Source organism: Camellia sinensis, chromosome 12 (assembly GCF_055761805.1).
Source record: "Camellia sinensis isolate YWXY chromosome 12, ASM5576180v1, whole genome shotgun sequence".
Taxonomy (NCBI): Eukaryota; Viridiplantae; Streptophyta; class Magnoliopsida; order Ericales; family Theaceae; genus Camellia; species Camellia sinensis.
In genome coordinates this window covers 28,788,270-28,816,267 of record NC_138972.1, presented here as the reverse complement: position 1 = coordinate 28,816,267, position 27,998 = coordinate 28,788,270, and the positions used below count along the sequence as shown (strand labels likewise).

Sequence of the window (27,998 nt, the reverse complement as noted above, 5' to 3'; positions counted from 1 at the left end):
TGATTGATCAAGATCAAACTTGTTCACTAGACACTACATTGAAGGAAATCCAGTCCACTGGTGGTAGAAGAACATTCCTGGATGGGTTCGGATGCAAAAATTCCACTTGTAACTTTGCCAGTCGATTTTCTTGCTTTAGGACAATCACTTCCTTGGCTCCAATTGCTCAGGTTGGCATTTCATCTTACTCCTTGTCTGAAGAGCTTGCTTCTAACTATTTTTCTAGGTTTGTTGAAGACCACGTATTGAGCTCATTTGGTCTTCTGATTGAAGGAAAAGCAACAGGACGAGATAGTATAAATCTTCTTAGTTTAATTGGGATACCGGCATTTAATGAGAATGGCTTCCCTGGGTGTTTTAGGCACCTGAACATAGCTCCTATTCTAGGGATGCTCAAAACATCTGATTATATCAATTTAGTGCTTCCCAAGACTCCTTACACTTTGGAAAACATTCTTCATTGCAGCCCTAATACCTTAAAATCTGAATGGCATATAAAATTTTTGATATACCAGCTACTCTCTACATTGGCTTACATGCACCGTTTGGGGGTTTCCCATGGTAATGTATGCCCATCTAATGTAATGTTGACTGGTTTGTGTTGGTCTTGGTTGCGGATTGTTGATAAACCTATTCTGAGCTCTAATTCAAGTAAAACAAGTAAAGAATGCTCTCTTACTCTAACTTTGAGGGTTGGTTGCTGCATTCAGGGTTGTCCTTCTGAAGGACTTTATGCTGATTTGAAGATTTCCCAATCTATGGATTGGCATTCTGCCTTTAATAGTTGGTGGAGGGAAGAGTTGAGTAACTTTGAATATCTGCTCACCTTAAATAGATGAGCTAGGAGAAAGTGGGGGGACCACACATTTCATTCAGTGATGCCATGTGTGACAACCCCGACCTCCGAACTAGTATATTATGTTATTTTATTGAGCCTAATTGCATGATTGTGTGTTTACTTATGTGATTGCATGCTTAATTTCGTAATTATCTGTTGTTACATGGAATGTCTGTTTGAATTGACAACTTAGAGTCAGAAATTGAGAGCTTAGACGGCTTCAGAAACTGAAATTGAATAGCGTAATAGACTAATTTGAATATTTTAGAATTTTATGGCAACTATAATTGGAAACTGATTTGGATCAAAATAATTAGAATAAACTGATTGAATTAATTAGAATTGAGCCTAATTACTCAACCTTAATTATACTTGATTAGGCTAAGCTAATCACACCATATAAATAGCTCTAATCAAGCTTTTAGGCTCATATTTTCACACTTTGAGTTGAGAATTTGGTGAAGGGAGAAGAGACTCAACACTTTAGAGAGAGAAAAGAGGAGATTTGAAGAGAATTGCTAGAATTTTGGTGAATTGAGCTAGACTAACACTTGTATTCAACACAAGGTATGAAATCCATATTTAATTCTTGGAAATATTGCATGAAGTAGTTTAATTCAACCAGCTCCAACACTCTTTCGCTTGTAATTTAGAGTTATGTGTTAGATTTCCATGAATTGAGAGTAAAAGAGTTGAATTGCATACATGCATGTACATTTTGAGTGAGAATCTATGGAATTCTCACATGCATGGCAATTTTGTAGCTTAATTTGAGAGTTTTATCATGTTTTCAAACTTATCATGAGGGTTGATCAAATTTTGGGAAAGTATAAGAACATATATGTTCAATATGATATATGCATGAATCTTAATGTGGAGTTCAAGCTTTTGGTTGTCAAAAAGGATCATGATTTTGAGTAAATGATTTCAAATTGGAAGTATTTTCATGTTATACAATGTTTTTCCAAGTTTTTGTACCAAAAACACAAGTTTTGGACCTTTGAATATCAACCTTGAAGCCCAAACATAGTTCTGGAAATTCCAGAATTCATCGTGTTCGCTCGAGCGTGAAAATCGAGCTCCCAGAAGTTTTGCAAAATTTTATAGTCCGCTCAAGCGACTAAAGTAATGCTTGAGCGAGGACCTTTTTTACTCAGTCTTCCGCTCGAACGACTGTTGAGCTGGCATTTCATGCAACCAGTACTTTTGCCAAGTTTGCAGACCGCTCGAGTGACAGAAATTGCGCTCGAGCGATCACCTTTGTTTTTGAGTCCCCGCTCGAGCGAAGGAAGTTGCACTCGAGAGGGGACCCTATTTTCAGCAAATTTTGAGAAACTCTTTTAAGTGCATATTTGTATCCTCATGCCACTCCAAGTGTTCTTAGGCACCATTTGGACTCTTATAATCATAGAATGAGTTAGAAACACATGAGAAGAATTGAATTAAAATGAATTGGTGCTTCAACTGTGCTTCTATTATGTGTTTTGTTTAGGTGGATGTACGAGGCTTAGTGACAACTCAAACCACTATGAGTAGTAACTTTATAAAGATATGTTCAAGTAATATTATTTTCGAAATTGTTATTGTTCTTGGAATCAATATGTGATCGATTGGATGGTTTATTAAAAAGTTATTTGTAATGATGAATGAAGTTCATTTTCGAAATGTATTTGTGGCATCCAGTGAACATAGACCCTTGCTTGGGGGTAACAATATCATGGCTATTGGATTATTTGAAACACAAAGATCTCGTGTTTGACCCTTCGTGGTCCATTGGTTTGACCCTTTGTGGTCCATTAGTTTTCGCTTCACTGTGATTGAAATATTATTGTTCATGGGTGTGCCACTTAATTTGATATTGAATGACATCGATCGTGAAATTTATTGGATATAAAGAACTGAAACGAGAATTTAATTATCATATTATCGAACTTCATTCATATAACATCTTTATTCTGTTATTACTCACTGGGCTCTAGTTCACTATTTATTTATATATATATGTAGGTGGGCAAGCTGAACAACAGAGTTAGGAAAGCCTCAAGTCCACCCAGGTCAGCCTTTTTGAGGTGCTTCCGAGTGAAGTAACCTGGCTCGGGTGGAGCCATGCTAGTCAAACCCCTTTTTGTGTGTTTTAGAGATTTTGAATTTGTATATAGTTGGGAGTTGTATTTTTGTAAGACATGAATTCTGTACGAATGCGATAGATGTGCTTTTGGAACAAAACTTTGCTTATTATACTAGTTTTCTATATATACGCACAACTCAATGGATAATTTCTATGTCATTTTAAACTTCCACTAAGCCCTGTACTTTATATTAAGAGATTCTTTTGTATGAAGGTCGTAGGTAATCTATGATTACGGCCGGTCATGACGCTAAACCTATAGGGGCACGTTTGGATCCTGACACCATGGGTTATAGATTTTAGTGTGAAACCTTATGAGACTAATGATGCAGGCTGGCGAGATTTGAGCAAGAGTAAATGGCGGTTAGCAAAAGGAGATAAACAGTTAGACTTCATGTATTCAACACCCGAGATCCCTCATCATGTATCAGATGAATGCCTTTCTGAACTGCCTGTGTGCAGTTACAAGCCAAGGAGGTTACCACTGAGTGTTTTACGTATGGCTGTTTGTTCAGTCTATGAACCAAATGAATATCCTTCTACTATGCAAAGACTTTACTAATGGACCCCTGATGAGTGCATCCTATAATTCTACTGTGATCCCCAAATATTTTATTCAATACACTTTGGTATGATTGATTTGGCTGTACCATCATGGGTGGGTACCCCTGAGGAGTTCATTAAACTGCATCGAGATGCTGTAGAAAGAAATAAGGTCTCATGCCAAATTCATCATTGGATTGACATCACCTTTGGGTATAAAATGTCAGGTGAGGCAGCTGTTGATGCCAATAATGTTATGTTGCCTGCATCAGAGCCCACAATGCCCAGGTTGGTAGGGTGCCGCCAACTTTTTACCCAACCGCACCCTGCTCATCAAGTTGCTACCAAGAAAAGTTGTAATACCAAAGCTGAATTAAACATGATTCAATTCCAAGTGAATCAAGTAGAGGGTGAGAAATCTCTCATTCTCGAAACTGCTCATTTACAAGGATTGGAAGAAGCAGCTGCATTTTGTGCGGCATTTGAGTCCCCTCTACTGCTATCATCTAGAAAATCTTGTAGAGGATGACTTTTCTTCACAAAAGCTTCTAAGTGACAGTTTAGAGAAAAATATATCTGGGACACCTGACCATGGAAGCAAATATGGGTTGCGATAAAGGTTCTGAAAAGCGGTTGCGGTCGCCGTAACGGTTGCGGTATGGATTGTAAAGGCGGTAGCATAACGGTTGCGGTAACTGTGATATTTTTTTATTTTTCGCACTATTTGAAGAAAACTTACCTATACGCATATTTTTTTTTCAGAATCATGTTTATTGAGGTTTAAAATAGATTTTCATCAGTTTTTGTTAATTTTTAAGTATGATCCAATATACATATTTTCAAATCACTATAAAAGGAGCTTTTTACATTTTATTTCAATAGTTAATGACTTTAAGAATAATTGATTTTAAATGTTTACAAATTATTTTTTACCAATACCTAAACTAACTGAATAAAAAATATTCACAATTATTAAATGATTATAAAAATAAAAATTGCGCCATGAACAAAAATTATTTTTGAGGCATTGTTTTAGACCACTTTACAGCTAACTAAATAAAATTATTTACAATTAAGTATTAAATGAAATGATTATAAAAATAAAAATTGTGCCGTAAACAAAAATTATTTTTGAACTACTGATTTTATTTATTTTTAAGAGACATTTTTAACACAAGACATTAACAAAATAAAAAAATATTAAATAAAATGATTATAAAAATAAATGCAACCAGTATTTATATATTTTTTATTTTACATGCTAATATAATGAAAAAAAAAAAAAAACTATAAAGAAAAAAAATCCATATAATATTTTTATTTATTTATTTTTTTTTTGGGGAAAGAAAACTATTCATAATATTGTAAAAGGGTATAACGATGTGTAACAGACCATTACGGCTGTTATGGTACCGCTACAGCTATTACGTAACACCAAACCGACCGTTACATTTGTAAATTTTTATCACACCGCTATAGCGGCCGTAACGGGTGGTAGTAACCACCACAGCCATTACGTAACGGTGTTAATTAACGGTTGCGGCCGCTTTTTAAAACCTTGGTTGCGATCCATTGTCGACTTACATTATCTTCTTGGGAATATTGAGGTGGATGATGACATTTCTGTGGGATATCAAGAGTTACTGCTTTGGAGGCCGAAATCATCTCGGTGTAAGAGTTTTTTAGAAGCATCGCGAAAGACATTTTCTATTGGATGCATTTTAGCTGAATTTCATTTGAGGAGGCCATTATTTGATCCAACCCCATTGGCTCTGTACTTGGATAGTAGTGTTTTACCCAGACAGATGCACAAACTTCCCCCTCACACTAAAGTTATTGTTGAGGTATGCATTCAGAAGGATTAGAGGAGGTATTGTCATTAAATTTTCTTTTCCCCTTCTAGAAGTGGTTGAAGCGTTTTGTCAAACTTGGATGTTTGGTCTTGAGTCCTTCCTAAATTTATCTGACTACAAAATCTAAGGGCCTTAGTACTTCCCATTCTCTCCAAACTAATTTAATCTTTTATTCTTAAATTTATTAGGAGGCCTTTTGCCAAATGCCTTTTGGAATCTCCATACTTTTCAACAGCGGTTAGGTCATCCTACTTGTTTCTCAACCCTCTTCAACTTTTGGCGAAAGATGGATTATGTCTTCGTTATGCTGCAAATTTTGCAAAACAAGGAGCCTTCAAAGCAATGGGTCCATTTGCAGCTGAAATGTGTGCTCCCTATTGCTTATCGCTTGTAGTGACTCCTATATCAGATATTGAAGCTAAGTGGACGTATATACTACTGAAAGAATTCTCAAAATGTTTGAAACAGAAAGCAGTAAAGGCACTCATCTTGCATGCCATCCAGACGATTCTACAGGCTAGTTGTAAACATGTTCTTAAATGCTCTGTTATGCATGACTCCCTGTTTTAATTTCTCACTTAGTGAGTCATTTCTTTCAGGCTTCTGGATATTTGCATTTGAAGGTTCTATTCTTCAAGACTCATTTGTGCATGAAATATGGCACCGGATTGGTAAACAGGCTATTTGGAGACAATACTGTTAGAATAGGAAATTGTTAGAATAAGAAATATTATAATAGGAAATAATAATTGTATTCTTATTTATCTTATTTATTCCTTTTTGGTTGCTCATAATTATGCCTGTAATTCCTCAGAATTATCAATATAAAAGGGAATGAAGTCTAACTCATTCTCTAACTTTTTCTCTTCTCTAAAACTACATGGTATCAGAGCCTAAACCCTAGCCCATACCTTCTTCCTGTCTGTCGGCAGCTCTATCTTCCCCAGGAGCCCAGTCAGCCACAGTAGCCTCTCACCTAGGCCATCGCCTGTCATCCCACAGTCCATCCAGGCTATCGTTAATCTCCTAGGGGGTCTGTCGGCACTCTAAGGTCACACCCAGGCCATCGTTAGTCCACTAGGGGGGTCTGTCGGCAGTTTCTCTGGCACCCTAGGGCCTGTCAACAGCCCCTTTGACTCCCTTGGTTTCTGTCGGCATCTCCTAGGCTGCCGCTGACTTTCTCGCAGTGTCGACTCTCTCTCGATTGTCAACTCTCCCAGTGTCGACTTTCTCTCTTACAGTGTTCTTCTCTCTCTCTCTTTTGTTGTAATGGTTTGTTAGTTATATTAAAAAAAAAAAACAACAACAACAAAAGAAAAAAGAAAAAAAAAAAAAAACAGAACAGAAACAAAGTATGATACGTTAAAAAAAAATTAAAAATTAAAAAAAAAAACTTTATGAGTTTGTAGTTACTATTGTGCTTGTTTCTCCACTCTTATCTTCCGGGTTTATGATTGGCATTGTGATTGAGGAATAGTTAGTAGCATCCCCATGGCAAATTTGACTAGTGAATCTACTACCTCTCAGCCCTCTTAGGGCGAGAGTTCTGTCATCCCTTCTACTATGACTGATACCCTCCACATTGGCCTTAGAATCACCACCTTTCTATTCAATGGTCAAAATTACCTCGCGTGGTCGCAAAGTCTGACTATTTTCTTGAAGAGCAAGAGAAAGATGGGATATATTTATGAGTGGGTTCAAGCACCAAGTATCACCGACCCTCATTATGACCAATGGGAGATCACCAATTCTCTGATTGTGGGCTGGTTGATCCATTCTATGGTTCCGGAGATTGGAGAGGGCTACTTGTCTATGACATTGCCCAGGATATTTGGGAGGTCGTAGCCACTACTTACTCCAGGAAGGGGAACTTCTCATAGGCTTTCAAGTTACGTCGATCCATTAAAAGGTCGGGTACAAGGTGAGCAAACTATCCTCTAGTATTTTACCTTCCTTAGCAATGGGTGGAAGCGGCTTGATTACCTTCAGGATTACAAGCTGTCTGTCCCACTGATTCTACTGGTTACCGGAAGTTTGTGGCGCAAGAGCGGGTCTTCAAGTTCTTAGAAGGCCTAAATGTGGAGTATAATTCAGTTCAAAACAGAGTACTTGGCATGGATGTGCTTCCTTCTCTCTAGGAAACCTTTGTTTTTGTTCAGAATGACGAAATTCGTCATTCTGCGATGCTTCCTTCTGCTACTACTGATCGCTCGGCCTTGGTTTCTGCACCCTCTCGTGATGGCGACCATGTGACTCGTGGTTCTCGTCCTTCCTCTGAGAAGGATAACCTTTACTGTGACTACTTTCGTCGACCTTACCACACACGAGAAACTTGTTGGAAGCTATATGGAACTCTCTCTGGTGGCCGAGGCGACCGTCCTGGTACTCGAGAGGGTCGGTTTGGTACTAGAGGCCGCGGGGCCAATGCACGAGCCCATCTTTCAAACACTGTTGAGCCACCATCTTCATCTCTAGTTGTCTCGTCCGTTGCAAATGTTTTGGGGTTATCTGCCTCGGATTTTGAGATCGCTCTTCGCCACTTGCTAGACCGTTGAGCCTCCACTTTTGCTGCAAGTGCACCCTCTTCTTCCTTTGCCAATTCAAGTAACTTGGCTTCCTCTCCATGTGCATTACTATCTCATATGACTGTACCATATGTTTGGCTCCTCTATTTTATTTTCAAAGTATAACCCCTCCTCAGGTCAAGAAAATGTGTGTATTGGAGATGGTACCATTTCGTCTGTGTCAGGGAAATGTTTAATTCATGCCACCTCTTCCTTTCCTTTGTCTTCTATCCTCCATGTTCCCAATTTCAGTGTTAATCTTTTATCTTTGAGTCATATTACCTGTGACTTAAATTATAGCGTGACATTTTTTCTTGGTCATTGTCTTTTTCAGGACCTTATCACGAGGAAGAGGATTAGCAGTGGTAGAGAGGAACATGGGCTCTACATTCTGGATCAGACCGACAAGCTAGCTCATTCATCTATTCAGTTACCATCCACCAAAGAAGATATTTGGCTGTGGCACCGTCGCTTAGGACATCCCTCTTTTTTATTACTTACTCATTTATTTCCCTCTGTTTTTGAAAAAATAATGTGTCAGATTTTCAATGTGAATCTTGTCAATTTGGAAAACAACACCGAGCCTCTTTTGCTCCTTCTATTAATAAAAGTTTAGTTCCATTTTCTTTGATTCATTCTGATGTATGGGGTCCATCCCGTTTTGTGTCTTTAACCGGTCATAAATGGTTTGTTACCTTCATAAATGATTGTTCCAAGGCCACTTGAGTCTATTTGATGAAAGATAAAAGTGAGATTTTTTCTGTGTTTCAAAACTTCCATAAAATGGTTTGTACTCGATTTGGGGCGGTTGTCAAAATTCTACGTTCTGATAATGGAGGGGAATATATTGACTTTGGTCTTGCCACTTACTTCGCCACGCAAGGCATTATTCACCAGACTTCATGCACTAATACCTCTCAACAAAATGGTATTGCAGAATGCAAAAATCGCCATCTCCTTGATGTCACCCGTTGTCTATCATTTGAGATGTGGTTCCTCGATCCTATTGGGGGGAAGCGGTTCTCACTGCCATTTATTTGATTAATCGTCTTCCTACACAAGTCCTTCAAAACAAACTTCTTTTCAAGTTTTGTTCGGGTCTACCTCTTCTGGGTTCTCTATTTCTCCTAAGACCTTTGGCTGTGTTTGCTTTGTCCATAATCATTCTCCCACCCGTGGTAAATTGGATCTTAGGTCACTTAAGTGTGTTTTGCTGGGTTATTCTACTAGCCAAAAGGGTTATAAGTGTTATCACCCTCCCACTCGCAAATGGTTTGTCTCCATGGATGTCACGTTCTTTGAGTCTCAACCTTACTTTCTGTCTTCCCTGGCATCCTAATCATCTCTTCAAGGGGAGTCTGGGTGTGAAAAGATTCATGTTCCACCTGTTTCTTTTCCGCCAATGGTTGAACAGATAGAGGATAATGAGCCAGCAGTTGTTGAGGACAAGGAAACAGGCAAAGTTTATATTAGGGACAAGGACAGACAGCAAGTCACCTGGATGCAAGAGCCTACTCTCCCTCCACTACTGCCAACTTCTTCTCCGGATGAGTGTCCAGAGTCAACCTTATGTCATATGAGTCCAGGTAATTCTACTTCTAGTACTCATATTCCTGATGTTTCAGATCTTGATGTTCCCATTGCTAATAGGAAGGGAGTTAGGTCATGAACTTAGCATCCTATTACTAATCATGTCTCTTATTCTAATATGTCTTTCTCATATAAAGCCTTTCCGTCTAAAGTGTCTTCTATTAGTCTGCCTACCACTTTTCAAGATACTCTCTCTATTCCTGAATGGAAATATGCCATGATGGAAGAGATGAGAGCTCTCAGCAAGAATGACACTTGGGCGTTAGTGGAGTTACCTAGAGGAAAAAATCCAATTGGGTGTAAGTGGGTGTACACGGTAAAACACAAAGCAGATGGTTCCATAGAACAGTGCAAAGCAAGATGGGTTGCTAAGGGCTTCACTCAGACTTATGGGGTAGATTACCAGGAGACATTTGCACCGATTGCTAAGATGAACTTTGTGAGAATTTTACTCTCTCTTGCTGCAAATTTCGATTGGCCACTTCATTAGTTTGATGTGAAGAATGCCTTCCTTCATGGAGACCTAGCAGAAGAGGTCTATATAGATATTCCTCCTGGTTTTGCAGATACTAAGTCCAAAGGTAAAGTATGCAGGCTCCGAAAGTCGCTTTATGGACTAAAGCAATCCCCTAGGGCTTGGTTTGAAAGGTTTGCTCAAGCTATGCTGAAATATAGGTTCAAGCAGAGTCAAGTTGATCATACCTTGTTTATGAAACACTTCTCACATGGTAAGACCACAGCTCTCATTGTTTATGTTGATGATATTGTTTTGACAGGGGATGACGTTGAGGAGATCCCTCAGTTGAAGGAATACTTAGCTAAGGAGTTTGAAATTAAAGACTTGGGTCGTTTGAAATATTTCTTGGGTGTTGAAGTAGCTAGGAGCAAGGATGTCATCTTTATATGTCAGAGAAAGTATGTGCTTGACTTGCTAAAAGAAATTGGACTGCTTGGAGGTAGACCACGAGATACACCTCTAGAACCAGACCAGAAACTTAGTGAGGATCAAGAGGGAGAGCCAGTGGACGGGAGGAAGATACCAAAGACTAGTGGACAAGCTCATATACTTATCCCACTCACGTCCAGGCATTGCCATTGTTGTGAGCATGGTGAGCCAGTTCATGCATGCTCTTAGAACTTCCCACTTAGAGGCAATTATGCGAATCCTGCGATACCTAAAGTCTTCTCCTGAAAAGGGTCTCTATTTCTCAAAACATGGCCATCTTAGTGTGGAAGCATTTACTGATGCAGATTGGGCAGGATCAGTCACTGACAAACGATCAACTTCTAGATACTGCACATTTGTTGGTGGCAACCTAGTCACATGGCGAAGTAAGAAACAAAATGTGGTTACTCGATCTAGTGCTGAGACAGAATTCAGGGCTATGGCTCAGGGGGTATATGAGTTACTATGGATTAAACTATTGTTGGGAGACTTGGGAATTCATCAAACTGACTCCATGCGACTATACTGTGACAACATGGCTGCAATCAACATAGATCATAATCCAATTCAGCATGATAGAACTAAGCATGTGGAGATTGATAGTCACTTCATCAAAGAAAAGCTCACTAGTGGCACCATATGTATTCCGTTTGTGAAGACTGCGGACCAACTAGCTGATGTTCTCACCAAGGGACTAGGGAACAAATCCTTTCATGTCTCAACAAGCTAGGCATGAGAGATATTTTCGCACCAGCTTGAGAGGGAGTGTTAAAATAGGAAATTGTTAGAATAGGAAATAATATTTGTATCCTTATTGTTAGAATAGGAAATAATAATTGTATTTTTATTTATCTTATTTATTCTTTTTTGGTTGCTCAGAATTATGCCTGTAATTCCTCAGAATTATCAATATAAAAGGGAATGAAGTCTAACTCATTGCCTAACTTTTTCTCTTCTCTAAAACTACAATCCTTCGGTTATATCAAAATTATATGTTTCACCTCACAAGAGTTCTGCTGCTGCTGCTTCTGTGCTGCTCATTGTCTCTAGCGAAGAGCTTGGTGTACCAGTTACAGTTCATCAAGTTCAATCAAATCTTTTGTTCTCACTTTTGTGATTTGATAGATGTAGGAACTTAAAATTTTCATTACTATACAAATTTAGAATTTTCTTTCCTGCTCCAGTGTGCTATCGTTTGTTGTTGTCGTTTGTAGTGTGCTAACTGTTCTTGTCATTTCTAGACGATCTTACTTCTGATCCACTGTTTTGGTAAAGGGCTCTGTAGTGATGGAATTGATGTCCTGGTTAGAATTGATGTTCTCAATTTATGGAGTCATTAGACTGGTATATTTTCGGAAAATGTGCTTCTTCAGCTTGTTAAGCTAATTTTATGCTTTTGTTTTTTAGGTGGTCTTTTGGGGGTGAATTTTGTTGTCAGACAAATTCTACCATTACAAAGAAATGTCGTTAACTCTTGCGTCGATGCTTCATATATGACTAAGCCTGAACCCATGCAGATCTGGAGTTCTTTAGCCCTTAATGACATTGGATGGTCTCCTTGCAGTCTTACCGATGGAGGTGGTTATAAAGGAGTTGATAGAAGTATGAGATTTGACATTCACTTTTACTTGGTCCACCTTTGTCCTAGCAAAAATGCTAGCAATCCCAAATGAATTACCAAATATTCTATCAAATACTCACATGGATGTGGGACCAACGCCACATGGGACCCACACCCATGTGAGTATTTGGTAGAATATTTGGTAATTCATTTGGCGTCTCTAGCATTGCTCTTATCCTGAATTGAACATTTGAAATCACAAATTGATTTGACATTTACTATACTTGTTCAGGATGGAAGTTGCCTGCACGTTATGGTTCTCATGCAAACTAGTTTGGACACTGCAGTTCTTCAGGTGTTTCAAATTCCTGCTCCAATCTCTTGACAATATCTTATGCATGTTTACTTTTTTAATATTTGCATTACTTTTGCTCTTTGTCCTGAGATAACACAGAATTGTTATTCATCTTACTATAGAACAGTGAAAAACAAACTTACCGGTAAATACCAGTAAGTTATTAACTTCAATGGATATACAATATAGACTACAACAAATGATGTAGATTCAAAGAGAATAACCAACAATAAACTACAACTGAAATACAATGCAAGAAGATGGAGAATTGAAACAGTAACAAATCAACAGCTTCAAGATGATAATCAACAAAGTAGGAGCCGCAATCAATTAGCTTTCCTTGCATGTAAAGAATGAGAGCCTTTTCTTTTATTTATTTATTTATTTATGTTTTATGCAACAATTATCAGGAATCAACAATCCAAAAAGAATCCCTTTAAAAAGGATGTAGGAATAAAGAGAGTTTTTCCTTTGGAGCTACTTGAAATATGAAATACTAATTGTTACTGAGGTAGAGGTGTCATTTATCTTGAATTTGGTGCATCTCGAAGATTGGATGGGTTGAGATTAGTTGACAACACACGAAGAATTATTTGTTTATTATGGTTGTACCATTTTTTGTTGTTGTTGGTTGAGTTAAACAATAATGACAAATTATGGAAGCTATGGCTCCAATTTAGCCATCATTCTTAAAATATAAACCATTAAGTAGGATAAAAATTGCTAAATCTACAACCACAAAGGTTGTACATACAGTTCTCTCTCTCACATGGTGTGGCACTGTGGTACACAAGTGAGAGGGAGGGCTGCTGATACAACTTTCATTGTTACATTAGTGTCCCAAATTATAATTTGAGTTTCACAAGTACCAGGCGCAGGTAAGGTTTGTGCCTCTTTATGAAGGCATTAAGGAAGTGTGCTTGTTGCATGACACATTGACCTTTTCTACTTTTTCAATGAATATGTGAGCAGCTGTATTCCTTTGCTTTTTCTATGGTTTCTTTCCAACACTTCGCTAATCTGTGCCTCACATTGCACCCTCCATATGTCCCGAAGATAGTGATTCATCCTAATTGATTATTGAGTTGTCAATTGAAAGAGGAATAGCTCTGTTCTAACCTTGTTTCACTACTACATTCAATGATTTATTCCCAGATCTTCTTAGATAATGTGAATTAATGTCAATAAAATACTCTTCTTTCACTTACCTGCATCTTAGGCGCTGGTTAACTAGGTTAAATTTTTTTGGGTAAATTACAAACACACCCTCTGAAGTTTACTTAAATTATAAATTTTCACCTGTGGTTTTAGAAATTACATTATACCCCCTAAGGTTTCTAATTTTATAACAAATGGTTCCTTTTATTAATAAATCATCAAGTTAATTAACAGTTTTTAATAATGTTAAAATTTTATTTCAATTAATATTTCAGATAATTTTATTATTATATAGGTGAATAGTTAGAAATTTTATTTTTTCAATTAATTCTGTTAAATAAAAAATTCTGATAAAGAGGTATTTGTAATTTTCCAAACCATTGATGGCAATTCCTATTTTAAGCAAACCTTAGTGAGTGTATTTATAATTTACCCAAATTTTTTTATAATGCAATTATTTTTCTGCTCACCAGGTTGCTGCTACAAGTCTCATTGCAATTTGTGAGCGAATTGGCCCAGATTTAACGGCATTGCATGTTCTGCCAAAACTCAAAGAGCTATTCGATGAGCTTGCTTTCTCTCAAGAAACCAGCATTACTTCTGGTTCTCTGGAGAGAAGCTTCAAGGTTACCAAACGAAAAGTAGATGAGGAGGATCCAATTGAAAGCCATATGGACCTTGTGTGGGTGCTAGTATTTTCAATTGGAGTCAATTCATAACGTCTTACCTTAATGTCATTTTTAGCGTGTGTTAACTTAATCTGGACATCTACAGGTTGCTTATATATCCCCCCTTCACTTCTCTTCTTAGTATAGAGAAACTTCGCCAGTGTTGTGCCACATGGTTGCTTCTTGAGCAATTCCTTCTACGGTGCCATAACTGGAAGGTATGCTTGTTTCATGGTTCCGAGACTAGTATCCTTTTTTTTTTTTTTTTTTTTTTTAATTTACAAAACAATCAATTCTACATGCTCAAGCACATTTATACTTTATTGCACTTCACAGGCCTGAACTGTCATGATTCAGTGGGAATATACAAGGGAGTCCTCTTGAAGTGGTCCAGACTATTGTTTCTAAAGGGCCTGTTTTTAGCAAGAGCTCAACATCTTCTGAATACAATCCTGCTAAACTGTTGCTCAATGGGGTTGGGTGGTCAATATTACAGTCACAAGGAAATAGGAGTGCCAAAAACTTGATGCCTCATAAGCGAGCAAGTGACCTTAATCAAGATCCAGTTGACAGGCATGTATTTGGGAAACATGAGCCGTGGCATTGGTTCCCTAGTCCGGGAGCTAGCTGGGATGGGCCTGATTTTTTAGGTCGTGTTGGGAGTCTGAGAGATGAACTTCCATGGAAGATCAGAGCATCTGTAATGCACTCCATCTGTGCACATCATGGAGCACTAAGATCTTTGGCTGTTTGCCAAGATGAGTGTACTGTTTTTACCGCAGGAGTTGGTCCAGGAATTCAAGGCAATTGTTCAGAAGTGGGACTTGTCAAGGATCAATTGTACATCTGGTTATTATGGCCATGAGGAGGTATATTCTTATATTCCTTTCATTAAATTGGAGTATCACACCATTGTTTGCAATTAATTGGTATTTGAGTTCTGGAACCTTTACTTATCTCTAGTAATTGTTAGTTTGAAAATTGTATTGCAGAAGCTGTAAATGAGATCCAGTTATTTATCTCACTTATCTTTCATATTTATGGCTCTTGTTCTCTAACATATGCTGCTTGCATCCCCCTTGGTGAATGAAAAGGTGATTTATTAGTTAAAAGTTGAGGAATGAAAATAGAGCTACTCGATTTTTTATTTCTAGCCCTTATACCACAGAAAGAATCAAAGAACCAAAAGCTTTTCTATTTCTACTAGAATAACCGATTTCCAAAAGTACATCTTACTCTGTGTGGTGCAGCACCCCTCTATTTTACAGCGTAGCCCCAAAAAGATTGACTGGGCCAGGGTCAGACTTCTGTTAGATTAAATACCGGCTCGAGTGGAATGTTCCCTATCTCTTCAATTCAGGAGGCACAATATTACTGTCATGGAACTGTATAAATGATGGCCAAGGTACTGTTTTGTCTGGACAACTTTTGTCTGCTTTGGGTTTGGGCAGAAAGTAGTTATAAAAAGCAGTGCATCTAATGGCAAAAGTTATAGCTCATATCATAACATACTATTATTAGATGTCATTGGTCAGTACAAAATGGAACCATTTCAATTTAATGGAGTGACAAGTGTTGTTGACTTCAATAACTGTAGATCAATGTCTCTTAATTTCTTCTCGAAGATTGTTGAATTTTGTCACATGAACATTTTGTCTGCTTTGATATGTCTCTAATTACTCTACAGCTTTCAGGTTTTGAATGATATTTGCGTCCTGTCGTCCCATGAAAGGGTAGCTTCTTGTGATGGAACAGTACATGTTTGGAACAGCCAAACACCATATTCTGCTCATGTTTGGAAACTGATATCTATATTTGCTGAATCATCAGCAAATTCTGCTCATGTTGCTAGCCCTTCAACTTCTACATCAAAGATAAATGCCAATCAGCCCAATATGCTAAATTCCAATCAATTATTATGTGGAATATTTTCAACTTCATTTGATGGGAGCTTGTACACTTGTATGCATCACCTAGAATTCATTGAAAAGCTTGTAGTTGGCACAGGGAATGGTTCTCTCAGGTAAAGACTCTTACAGTGACATTTGCATTCTTAGCTGAAGCAGATAAGCCAAAAAAGGAAAGAAAAAGAAAAAAAAAAAATCAAAATTCTTCTAATGCAGTTCAGCCTTTTGAATTGTACTATTTCATGTAGATTCATTGATTTTACACGAGGTCAAAAACTTCATCTCTGGACACTACAAGAAAAATAGGATATTACCACTTTTTTTTTTTGGCGTTTTTGAAAAACGTTGTGAAATGTTTTATAATTTTTCACCATCTGTGCAAATTTAATTATTTCATCTCGTTTGTTCGCCGTTATTAAAAACAGTGAAGTAACATTTATTTGTGATTGAAGAGGCAAGACTTTTCTGATCAAAAGAAGAGGCGTAACTTTTGAGAGAGAGAGAGAGAGAGGCAGAGAGAGAAATCAAGGCCTTGGATCTTCGATCTCCATCGATTCTTTGGTTGTATGATCTGGAAATTTTTGTTCTACACTTGATTTGAGCGTATGTCTGCAATATCGTTTGAATCCCTCTTTATCTAAGTCGATCTAGGGCTCAAGGTTAGAGTTTTCTGATATGAATTTGCTACATTCACACTAGATCCATAAACTTTCATGGCTGAAACTAACGATTTATAGTTGATTGCTAGTTTCTTTTCTTCTGTTTTGTATATTCGCTTTTCGAATCGATGTATCTAGGGTTTTGAGTGCCGTGTTAATGTCTTTGATCACGTACAGGATAAGCAAGCAGCGTTGGATCTGGATCGTTAACAACAGTGTGTAGAAGCAAGCTCAACGATGTTGTTCTCAGATCTGCTCTCTCTGTCTCTCCGATCTGCTATTATGGTAAATATCAAATCTGCTCTCTCTATCTCTCCAATCGAATGTCACGCATTCTTTTCATTGCTCTATGAGATTTGGACCTCTCTCTATTTTTTATTGAATCTCATTATCTTTGTCACTCTTATCACATTTTCCTTATAGAAAATGTCAAACAGTTTCTAAAATTGGTGCTGGTGACTAGTTCGTTGGTGCTCTCCTATGCATATTGATGATGACCTATTTGTAGTTGAGGTTAGTATTCCTTGATGTTGTGATTCTTATCCTACTGACATAAATTTTTTTATGGATCTTTTTTTTGGTTGGAATAGCTGCTTGATATTGCGATGCTTATTGTACTATTTTCCTTGCATGTCCAATGTTCGATAAAATGTGTCAATGGAAAACTTTTTTTATTTTTATTTTATCTTATTGTTATTGGTGGACCTAGGGCTTTAGGTGGAGGGATCATAGAGGTTAGTGCTTGGGTGCCAGACCAAGGTCTGCCACAGTGGAGCTTGCTGGCCAGCAAGCATTCGGGAAGTTTTGTTTATAATTTTGCTGTGATGGGTCGCTGTTGCTGAGGTGTTTGATTTTGGTGACACCGTATTTATACGGGGTTCCTTCCTCAATGGGATTTACAACTTCTTTTTGAAGGAGATGGGATTCTGGTTAGTGGCTAATCTCTGCCTTTTTTTTTTTTTTGGGGGTAATTAATCTCTGCCTTCCCTTTGGGGAAAAATTCATATTTTACTCGAGATTCATAAATATTACTTGAAGGAGGTCTCAAGGTTTATCTGTGTTTTAATTCTTTTTGTGTCCTATTGGTTTGCATCTTCAACTTTTTTTAGTTTCCACGATAGGTTTTGTTTTCCAAAGGTTGGCATCACTAAGGACAAAGCATAGACTAATAATTGAAGAACCAGTACACTTTTTGGGCTTTTATGAATAATTACAAAAAGCTTTATGGGAACACCAGAAACCATTTTATCAGTGGCACTTTTTGCAGCATTTATCCATGTATCACATCAGCTGGCATGCATCATTTGTCTATATGCTTTCTCATCCACTTCTTGTTTGTTAATTACATAACATGATTTTATTCTACAATTATATGTTGCAGATTATGTACTAGAGGGAAGTGAAGGAACTCCTTTTGCAGGTTTGATATGAAGTGTTATGCATTTGTGGCACACGACATTTATTTCATCGTTGGTTTTGTTTGCTATTGTTCTTGGAACATGGAATTTTTTATTTTATTTTATTCATGAATGTTTCCCACTTATTATGGTAAGGTGGATATTATTATGGGAAAATCAAGTTTCCTCCAGACTATCCATTTAAACCTCCAGGAATCAGGTATTGTGGGTTTTGTCTCCTTAAATTTTTCCACAAAAAATATTTTGATGCTTTTTTAGCAGCTTCATGTTTATTTTTATTTTTAACATTTTCACTAGGTTTCTTTAACTGAAAATTACATTTGTTTCCGTTGTAGTATGACTACTCCAAACAGTCGATTTATGACTTAAAAAGAAAATCTGCCTGTCTATGAGTGATTGTAAGTGCCGTTAAATATCATTGGTCTAGGAATCATCTGTTCTTTCTAATAAACTGATTTTATTTTCAACTCATTTCTATCATTTTTCAGTTCATCCAGAAAGTTGGAATCCGATGTGGTCTGTATCAAGGTAATACATTGTCATTGATGAAAAAACAGATGTCATTGTTTGCAACCATTTAATCTAGCGTCTGATGCTGACTAGAGTTTGTGTGTCTTTTAAATGCAGCATACTTACTAGCCTTCTCTCTTTCATGGTGAGATTCTGAACTTAGTATTATATGGCTATTGTCTCCTAACTATACAGGATAGATACACGACTAGATGAAATGTGCCTGAAATTTTCTTTATGGACATCTCAATTGCATTTATTTACATACCAAACAGTCCTTATTCATTTGACTTTTGAGTCTTTGAGTTCTTGCCAATGACTGTATCATAGGAATGTATTCTGCATTCATGACATTATATAATACTCAATTTTTAACAAAGTATCTGTTTGTGCATTGGTGTAACTGGTTGATTCACTTATTTCGATGAATGGAGGTTTTCTGCACCTTCTCTGCTTCCTCCCTCATATTCCATCTTAGGGTTGTGAATTTGAAAAGAAAAAAGTATTGTTAGTTTGGTAACTTCTAATGGGTCTTCTGATCATCTTCTTGCAGCTGTCTCCACTTTTATTTTAAATTTACTGAATGTTTGTAGACTTTAGGCTGCTAGGCACCAACCTAGTGGGTTGGCCCCTAAATGGCTCGTAGCTCTAATATCTGAATGTGCCAAAATAATATAAATGGGAACCATTTGCACCATAGTGCCAAGCATATTTTCCAGATTTATTGCTAGGATCGACTAAATTGAACATGCATCTAACTAGGAAATGGGAGAACAAAAATAGTGGGGCATTGTTGCATTGATAACTTCAAAGCATTCTATTGTGCTTCCAAGCATTCCTTTCCTGAGTGTGCTTTTCTTTTTTTTTTTACCTCTTATTATATTATTATTATTATTGTTATTATGATATCTCGTTGTCTATATGCTTTGTTCTTTGTTTATGGTCCTACTCATTAATTTTTGTTTGGATCATCATAGTATGAACCAGTTGAAATCAATAATGAGGAACATGATGACAAACCGGACGGTGCAACAGATTTCAATAATAAATTAATATTTATTTTGCTAGTTTGAAGAATTTATCTCTGATATATGCCCCATTTTGAAAGGGCAAAAATTTGATTGTATTGTTTTCTTGAATTGATATCTACTGAGGCATGTATGTTCTCTCTAGATGGAGAAATTTTAGCTGGAAGGCAACTTCCTCCTGTATGCCATCCTGAACTTCATGGTGATATAGCCTTCCATTCCCTTTATATGTTGCAAATTGATGAGAATTTATTTTATTAGTTTGCTAAATACATTATTAGGCTTTTCTAATTATATAGTTGCATTGTTAGTGCCTCTAAGAAGGCTGGAATTGATCTTCACAAGTAATTAATGTGCCTCTAATTATATACTTCATTTTATTATTTATTGTTTCTACATAATTAATGTGTTCTTGCATTAAAAACATTTTTTTTTACCTTTTAACAAGTTTAGGTGGTGCTCTCCATACTCGAACTGTCCGTAATCTGTCTTATGAGTATATATTTATTTGATGAACGTGAAGTTTTTTGAATGTGGGTGCTTGCAGGTGGTGGTGAGAGTTTTGAACTTGGATTGTGATTGTTGTGCTAACTTTTTGTTGACTTTATTATTGGCAATGATTATAATTTGTTAACTTTTTATTTTATTTTATTTTATTTTATTTTTGGGTTAGTTTCTCTATTTTTTGATGACTGATTCCAGTGTTTTTTTTGTAGTAGCATTGGCCAGCTTGTTCCTTGAAATAAGCTGTTAGAATTTACCATCACCTACTTCACCCACTAAACCTAACCCACTACACCACTACCACCTCACCTACTCCACTAAACCTAACCCACTACACCACTATCACCTACTTCACCCACTAAACCTAACCCACTACACCACTACCACCTCACCTACTCCACTAAACCTAACCCATTACACCACTACCACCTCCACTTTACCTACTCCATCTACCACCTACTACCACCTACTCTTCTATATATAGGAATCATTGTAACATTCAATATCAATTCATCAATCAATAATACATAAATTTCTACATGGTATCAGAGCTGGTTTAAAACCTAGTATTTTCGCTTCCCCGGCGGGCGGCAACCTCACCTTAGCCGCCCGCCGGACCTCAACCTATTCCGCTGATAAAATCAACAAAGATTTGTGCAACTGTAGTCATGTGTGAGGCTGATGGAGAAGAATTCTTCACCTCATATGACGAGACAGTCTGGAACTGGAAACACTGCAACATTCTGCTCTGGAATTTTGCAGCAGCTAGATTATAGCTTGGTTGAGTGCCAAGCTTTGGTTCTTCCACCCACTCTTGAACTTGCCCAGCAAAGTGTGAAGGTTCATGCTTGTGTTGGAGGGACTAGTGTGCGCGAAGATCAGCGCATTCTCTCCAGTGGGGTTCATGTTGTTGTTGGTACTCCTGGTCGTGTGTTTGACATGTTGCGGAGACAATCACTTCGCCCTGTTTACATCAAAATGTTTGTCTTGGATGAAGCTGATGAAATGCTGTCACGAGGTTTTTTAAAAATCAGATCTATGATATTTTCCAGTTGCTGCCACCCAAAATCCAGGTTGGGGTGTTCTCAGTTGCTGCCACCCAAAATCCAAGTTGGGGTGTTCTCTGCCACAATGCCACCAGAGGCTCTTGAAATCACCAGGAAATTCATGAATAAGCCTGGAAAGAGAAAAAACTCATGCTAGGATTTGCGAAGTGATTCGCTGCAGGAATTTTGGCTTTGGATGAAACCCTTACCATACTCCACTCATTCTCTCCAACTGTTCTAACTTTTTATTTTTATTATTATTATTATTATATCAAATAATCAATGCACTCATGTTCCCCACTAACAGTGTCCACTTTTGACCCAAACCATTTTCAATCCATCATTTCTCCTTCACCTTTTGCACCCCACTCACCGACTCTCTCTCCACTTTATCACATGGGTTTGTCCCTCTCTCTCCTCCATTTGATTTCAAAAATCACTTATTTTTATTTATTTTTTCCAAGTCACTTTTCCTCTTTTTTAAATACCCCACTTTATTTTGAAACAATCGCACTGATGTTTTTCATATAATCCATCTATAAATATTTTTTATCTATTTTCTTTCTCCCTTGTTTTCTTTCATTTTATTTTTATTTTTTCAACAAAACACTCCCAAAAAAAAAAAAAAAAAAAAAAAAAAAAAAAAAAACAACAACAACAACAACAACATTTTACAAACTTGTCATTTCTTCATGCCGGGGATCAACCCCGATCAGCATTTTACACCATAAAAAAAAAAAAATTATAAAAAAAAAAATAAAAAATAAAAAAAAAAAACACAAAACAAAACAAAACACAACCAACACAAATCGGAACAGTGGGATTTTTCTTCTCGCCTATTCTGCCGGTCTTTTCTTCTTGCCACCGTCTTGGGCGGCCCTTGCCGGTGTTGCCTCCGTGTTTCCCACTCCACTGGGCATGATCACTACTCCCTGCTCCTCCACTGCAGCATATGGCGGCCCTCCAAATCGGAACATAAAACTGGCCTTCCGCTTCAGCTCCTTGTTTTCCGCCTTTAGCACACTTATCTCTGCTCGCGCATCCTTATACATGCGTTGGAGCAGAGCCAGTTGGGCGTTTAACTGCTGCACCTCATTTGTCCTACTCTGCAGCCGGTTCGACAAATTTGTAACCGCAGTCATGGTTTCCACACATGACTTCAAGGTATACTGATTGGCCTCCACATCCGACTGCACCGCCATTTTTTGCTCCACCGACCGCATCGGAAAGTTCAACGGAGCAAAACCAGAGGTGTTTGGTTGAGGTTCACTGGCCACCGCACCAGTTATTTCTCTTGTGGACTCGTTCAGTTCTGGAAAGAGCGTGAGCAGACCACGGGAAGAGGAGGCCATGTTCTGGGTAGCTGGACGGGAAGAAGAGGCCATGTTGCTGAGTGTTTCAGAGACGGGTTGGTTACAGAGTATTACAGAGTTTCTTTCTCAGCAAAGGAAGAGTTGTTTTCAGAGGATTTTCAGAAGTTTTTTTGTCTGCCTCAGCCTCAGCATCAACCTTGGTTAAATAGCGAGGCAGCCACGCGTATCGCGTGCCTCTTGCCACCAGACGACAAAACGGGCGCGCAAGCCAAGGCGCCCACGTGCCTCGCCATCATGTCCGGCACACCTTTTGATGAATTGGGCACGCCTTTTGATGGCACACCTTTTGAAAAATTAGGCACACCTTTTGAGGGTGCGACTTTTTAAGGGTCTGTAAGAATTTATGTATTATTGATTGATGTCTTGATTGATAGATTACAAGATTCATGATTCCTATATATAGAAGAGGGTGAGTGTGTAGTAGGTAAGGAGTAGGTGAAGTGGAGGTGGTAGTGGTGTAGTGGGTTAGGTTTAGTGGAGTAGGTGAGGTGGTAGTGGTGTAGTGGGTTAGGTTTAGTGGAGTAGGTTTAAGTGGGTGAAGTAGGTGATAGTGGTGTAGTGGGTTAGGTTTAGTGGAGTAGGTGAGGTGGTAGTGGTGTAGTGGGTTAGGTTTAGTGGAGTAGGTTTAAGTGGGTGAAGTAGGTGATAGGTTTTAACAGCCCCCCGCAAACTCAAGGGGGATAGGAACTAACCAACTTGAGTTTGGAGAGAGTTACAAAATAAGAAAATACATAAAAATAAAAGAGGATAGGTGACACTGTATGGTCGTGTCAGACCATTGGTGAAGACACTGGATGGTGGTGTCATAACGTTGTAGAGGACACTGTATGGGGGTGTCATAACCATGTAGAGGACACTGTATGGTGGTGTCATAACGGTGTAGAGGACACTGGATGGCGGTGTCAGACCGATGTAGAAGACAGTTTATGGGGTCATGTCGGACCGTTGTAGCAGACAATGTGGTGACAGTTGTTGTGACAGTTTACGGAGTCTTGCTGGACCCTTGTAGAAACTAACCGGAATCAATGTCGGGACAGTTTACAGAGTCTTGTCGGATCCATAAAGGAGCTAACCGGAATCAATGTCGGGACAGTTTACAGAGTCTTGTCGGACCCTTGGATCTCGCCACCGGCGTCGGCGGAAAGATCGAGAAAGACGATGTTCTCTCCGCTGTCCAGAAGTATGAGCAGTATCACGGCTACTATGATGCCGAGAGAGAATGAGATGTTATGAAGATATGATGAGGAGGTAGGTATGTAGTAGACAATTCTAGCGGACTAGGTTGAGGTCCGGCGGGCGGCCAAGGCGAGGTTGCCGCCCGCCGGTGAAGCGAAAAAATATTAAATTCTTAACCTTGCTCTGATACCATGTAAGAATTTATGTATTATTGATTGATATATTGATATATTACAATGATTCATGATTCCTATATATAGAAGAGGGTGAGTGTGTAGTAGGTAAGGAGTAGGTGAAGTGGAGGTGGTAGTGGTGTAGTGGGTTAGGTTTAGTGGAGTAGGTGAGGTGGTAGTGGTGTAGTGGGTTAGGTTTAGTGGAGTAGGTTTAAGTGGGTGAAGTAGGTGATAGTGGTGTAGTGGGTTAGGTTTAGTGGAGTAGGTGAGGTGGTAGTGGTGTAGTGGGTTAGGTTTAGTGGAGTAGGTTTAAGTGGGTGAAGTAGGTGATGAGGACCACAGCTATTGAGCCTTGTTTGGCTGAGGGAAACACCTTTTTTCCGCTGCTGTTAGGAGTATCTTTCCGGTGGAGAAGCTGCTATGGACTATTTGGGGAGAGTGATGTCGAAAGCCGGAGCCTTGGATCTTCTATGTACTTCTCAGCAGCAGTTAGAATGTCATCTGGCTTACTGAAGATGTCCTTCTTCCTTGGGACATACTAGACGTTAACAGTCTGCTGTGGGTTAAGAAAGAAAGGCCTCAAATAATGCTCATAAACATATGCAGCACCACTGATACTCTTTATGATGGTGGATATTTCAATGCCATTACAACACAGCACCTTGAAATTTATTTTATTTTATTTTCTTATCTCTCTTTCTGACCATTACAACACAGCACCAGCACACTTGTTCCCACCTTTCATCATGGTCTCCACTTTCTTTTTCTTTTTTTATATTTATTTTAATCCATCTTTTTGAAAACAAAACCAATATCACTTTTTTTAATTCCTTAATTTATTTTAATAACATGAGTGGCCTCTCTTTTCCACCATCTCCCTCTTTTTCTACACAATATTTTTGTACCACCGCCCACTCCATGATTTCCATATTAATATTATTATTATTTTCACAAAAAAAAGAAAAAATATTAAATTCTTAACCTTGCTCTGATACCATGTAAGAATTTATGTATTATTGATTGATATATTGATATATTACAAGATTCATGATTCCTATATATAGAAGAGGGTGAGTGTGTAGTAGGTAAGACTCTGTAAACTGTCCCGACATTGATTCCGGTTAGCTCCTTTATGGGTCCGACAAGACTCTGTAAACTGTCCTGACATTAATTCCGGTTAGCTCCTTTATGGGTCCGACAAGACTCTGTAAACTGTCCCGACATAGATTCCGGTTAGTTTCTACAAGGGTCCGACAAGACTCTGTAAACTGTCCTGACATTGATTCCGGTTAGTTTCTACAAGGGTCCAGCAAGACTCCGTAAACTGTCACAACAGTGTCTGCTACAACGGTCCGACATGACCCCGTAAACTGTCTGCTATAACGGTCCGACATGACCCCGTAAACTGTCTTCTACAACGGTCCGACATGACCCCATAAACTGTCTTCTACAATGGTCTGACACGACCATACAGTGTCTCCTATCCTTTTTTATTTTTATGTATTTTCTTGTTTTGTTACTCTCTCCAAACTCAAGTTGGTTAGTTTCTATCCTCCTTGAGTTTGCGGGGGGCTGTTAGAATTTACCATCACCTACTTCACCCACTAAACCTAACCCACTACACCACTACCACCTCACCTACTCCACTAAACCTAACCCACTACACCACTATCACCTACTTCACCCACTAAACCTAACCCACTACACCACTACCACCTCACCTACTCCACTAAACCTAACCCATTACACCACTACCACCTCCACTTTACCTACTCCATCTACCACCTACTACCACCTACTCTTCTATATATAGGAATCATTGTAACATTCAATATCAATTCATCAATCAATAATACATAAATTTCTACATAAGCATTGGCCCATGAATGAGTTATCCAATATTTTGATGGTTTTATTAACATTTTTTTGGGGTATGGTTTGTGGTTAAATATAAATAGGTAGGAAATGTTACAATTTTTTTATATTGTTTGTCAAATGTAAAATTGTAGCCACCTGGAAGAGGAATTAAATTTGTTTGGTTTATTTTTGGTTTATTTTCATTTATGTGCTTCTGCATAGAATCCTTGCCTTTCAGAGTTTACCTTATTTAGCTAATAATGCAATTTGACAATTGAATACTTATTTTGCAGAATTTTTTTTTTTTTTTTTTTTTTTTGAGAAGCATTATTTTGCAGATTTAGTGCAATGAAATTTATTTATATTTTTTTCTTTCTATAAATAGCAGTGCAAAATTTTTTTTTTTTTTTGTAAAAAAAAGGAGAAAAAATGGCGTTTTTGAAAAAACGTCACTAAGTGTCGTCATATGACGTCAGCATTTAACTGTGACAGTTTTTAGATAACGGATGTTTGAGAATTTACGGCGTTTTAAAAAAATGCCGGCTAAAGTCATTAGCGACGTTTAATAAACGTCATATACCTAAGACGGCAACCGTATCTGCGACGAAAGTTATAAACGTCACTTTAGCCTTTAACAGCGTTTTTAAGGCTTATAGTGGTGTTTTTTAAACGTCGCGAATTCTGAAAATTCCTGCAGTGGGAGGAGTGAATCTGGTGAATCCAGTTTCCCTTCTCTCATTTATGCTATATGTGCATGTGGATCTAACAAAATGCAAGCTGATGGAGCTGTAGCTTCACCATCTTGGATTGCAGCTGGACTAAGTTCTGGAATTTGCAGGTTAATTGATGTGAGGAGTGGAAATATTATTTCCTTGTGGCGGGCACATGATGCATACGTAACTAAGGTAATTTAAATTGCTAAATGTAAAATGCAATTTAATGAAGTGTATTTTCATTTATCTTCCCATGCCTGCAGTTAGCTGCAACAGACGAACATTTGCTCATCTCTTGCTCTCTTGACAGGACTTTACGAGTTTGGGACTTGAGAAGGTAATTGGGCATCTTCTTTCAATTACTTGAAAAACATGCAAAGTTAACCCGAGTGAGCAAGATTCCTTCCAAGCAAGATTAAGACAAACCTGATCAATTACTTGTAATGATATAAGTCAAATCATATTTTGGGCTGCACTTATGGAGTTTGGTTACCCCTTTACCAGGGGGATTCTTGTTCTTATTTTTGTCTGTGAAGGAAAAAGTAGAACCTTTCAAGTTTCATGTACAACCCTGCCATTCTATAAACTTCCCTGATAACATGGCAATGCAAGTATTGTTGACTAGAAAGCACTGAGCCTTGAGCTCCTAAAAGAAAGTTATTTACTCTTGAGTCTTGACAGTCACTTAGTTTTAAATAACTATGGAAAGGATCACCACCAGATTTTAACCTGGATGATAAACTCCTACCAGCCCAAAAAGGGAGGTGTAGGGTTCAGGTCCCAGTTGGCACATGAGAGTGTGTCTCAGCAATAGAAATCAAAAAGATGTTTACAAAAGGGATCTATTGTGCTGTATAGTTTCTCACATCCCCCACTGTACCCCAAATGTGCAGGTATCCCCGCTTTTTCCATGTTCAGTTGTGGTTGGGAGCAGCCACTTGGGAAATGTTTCTCATCCTGCCAAAAAATCTCACAAAGGCGATGAGAAGGGAATTTGGAAGCATTTGGACAGGAAAATAATGAGAAACTTTCGAATTCAAATATATGTCCACACATATTGATTAATTTGCATGTAATTATCTATCTATACAAAGATATTTTGTGGTTTGTGGGCAGGTGGCCTTGTTTGCCATTGTTTATTTATTTTTACTTTTAGGGGGAAGGCGATTGGGAGGAGGCTGCTTTGAGAGGAAAATTTAAATGATAATTTTTCTCCAGAATAACTATGTCATTCCTACTCAAAATTTCTCTCTTTGTCCAAGGGAATTGGAAAAGGGAACTGTTCTAGTTAAGTTAAATAGAAGTTTTTTTTTTTTTTTTTTTTTTTTTAACTAAGTTAAACAGAAGTATGACATTAGATATTTCGTGTCTAATTTGTTGTTTCTGTGGACATTTTCTTGTAGGAATTTACCGTCACATCCTATTGTTTT

At 38.0% G+C, this 27,998-nt stretch overlaps 1 long non-coding RNA gene and 2 pseudogenes across 2 annotated transcripts; all 3 read left to right on the top strand.

Annotated features, from left to right (window-relative positions):
- The first annotated feature begins 42 nt into the window (after positions 1 to 42).
- LOC145804423 (uncharacterized) lies at positions 43 to 8,396 on the top strand. The gene is made up of 3 exons (XR_014346119.1): positions 43 to 170; positions 3,737 to 3,797; positions 8,261 to 8,396. It is a non-coding gene; the product is annotated as an uncharacterized LOC145804423 (long non-coding RNA).
- LOC145804422 (protein GFS12 pseudogene) lies at positions 177 to 1,086 on the top strand (annotated as a pseudogene).
- A 2,277-nt stretch (positions 8,397 to 10,673) lies between the features above and the next one.
- LOC114260825 (protein GFS12-like) lies at positions 10,674 to 27,998 on the top strand (annotated as a pseudogene). The gene is made up of 19 exons (XR_014345529.1): positions 10,674 to 11,177; positions 11,342 to 11,351; positions 11,870 to 12,064; positions 12,316 to 12,378; positions 14,010 to 14,218; positions 14,311 to 14,422; positions 14,562 to 15,073; positions 15,899 to 16,227; positions 16,564 to 17,055; positions 17,194 to 17,283; positions 17,480 to 17,699; positions 18,152 to 18,190; positions 18,324 to 18,387; positions 18,524 to 18,586; positions 18,677 to 18,716; positions 18,816 to 18,843; positions 26,694 to 26,760; positions 26,832 to 26,905; positions 27,462 to 27,998. The product of XR_014345529.1 is annotated as a protein GFS12-like (transcript).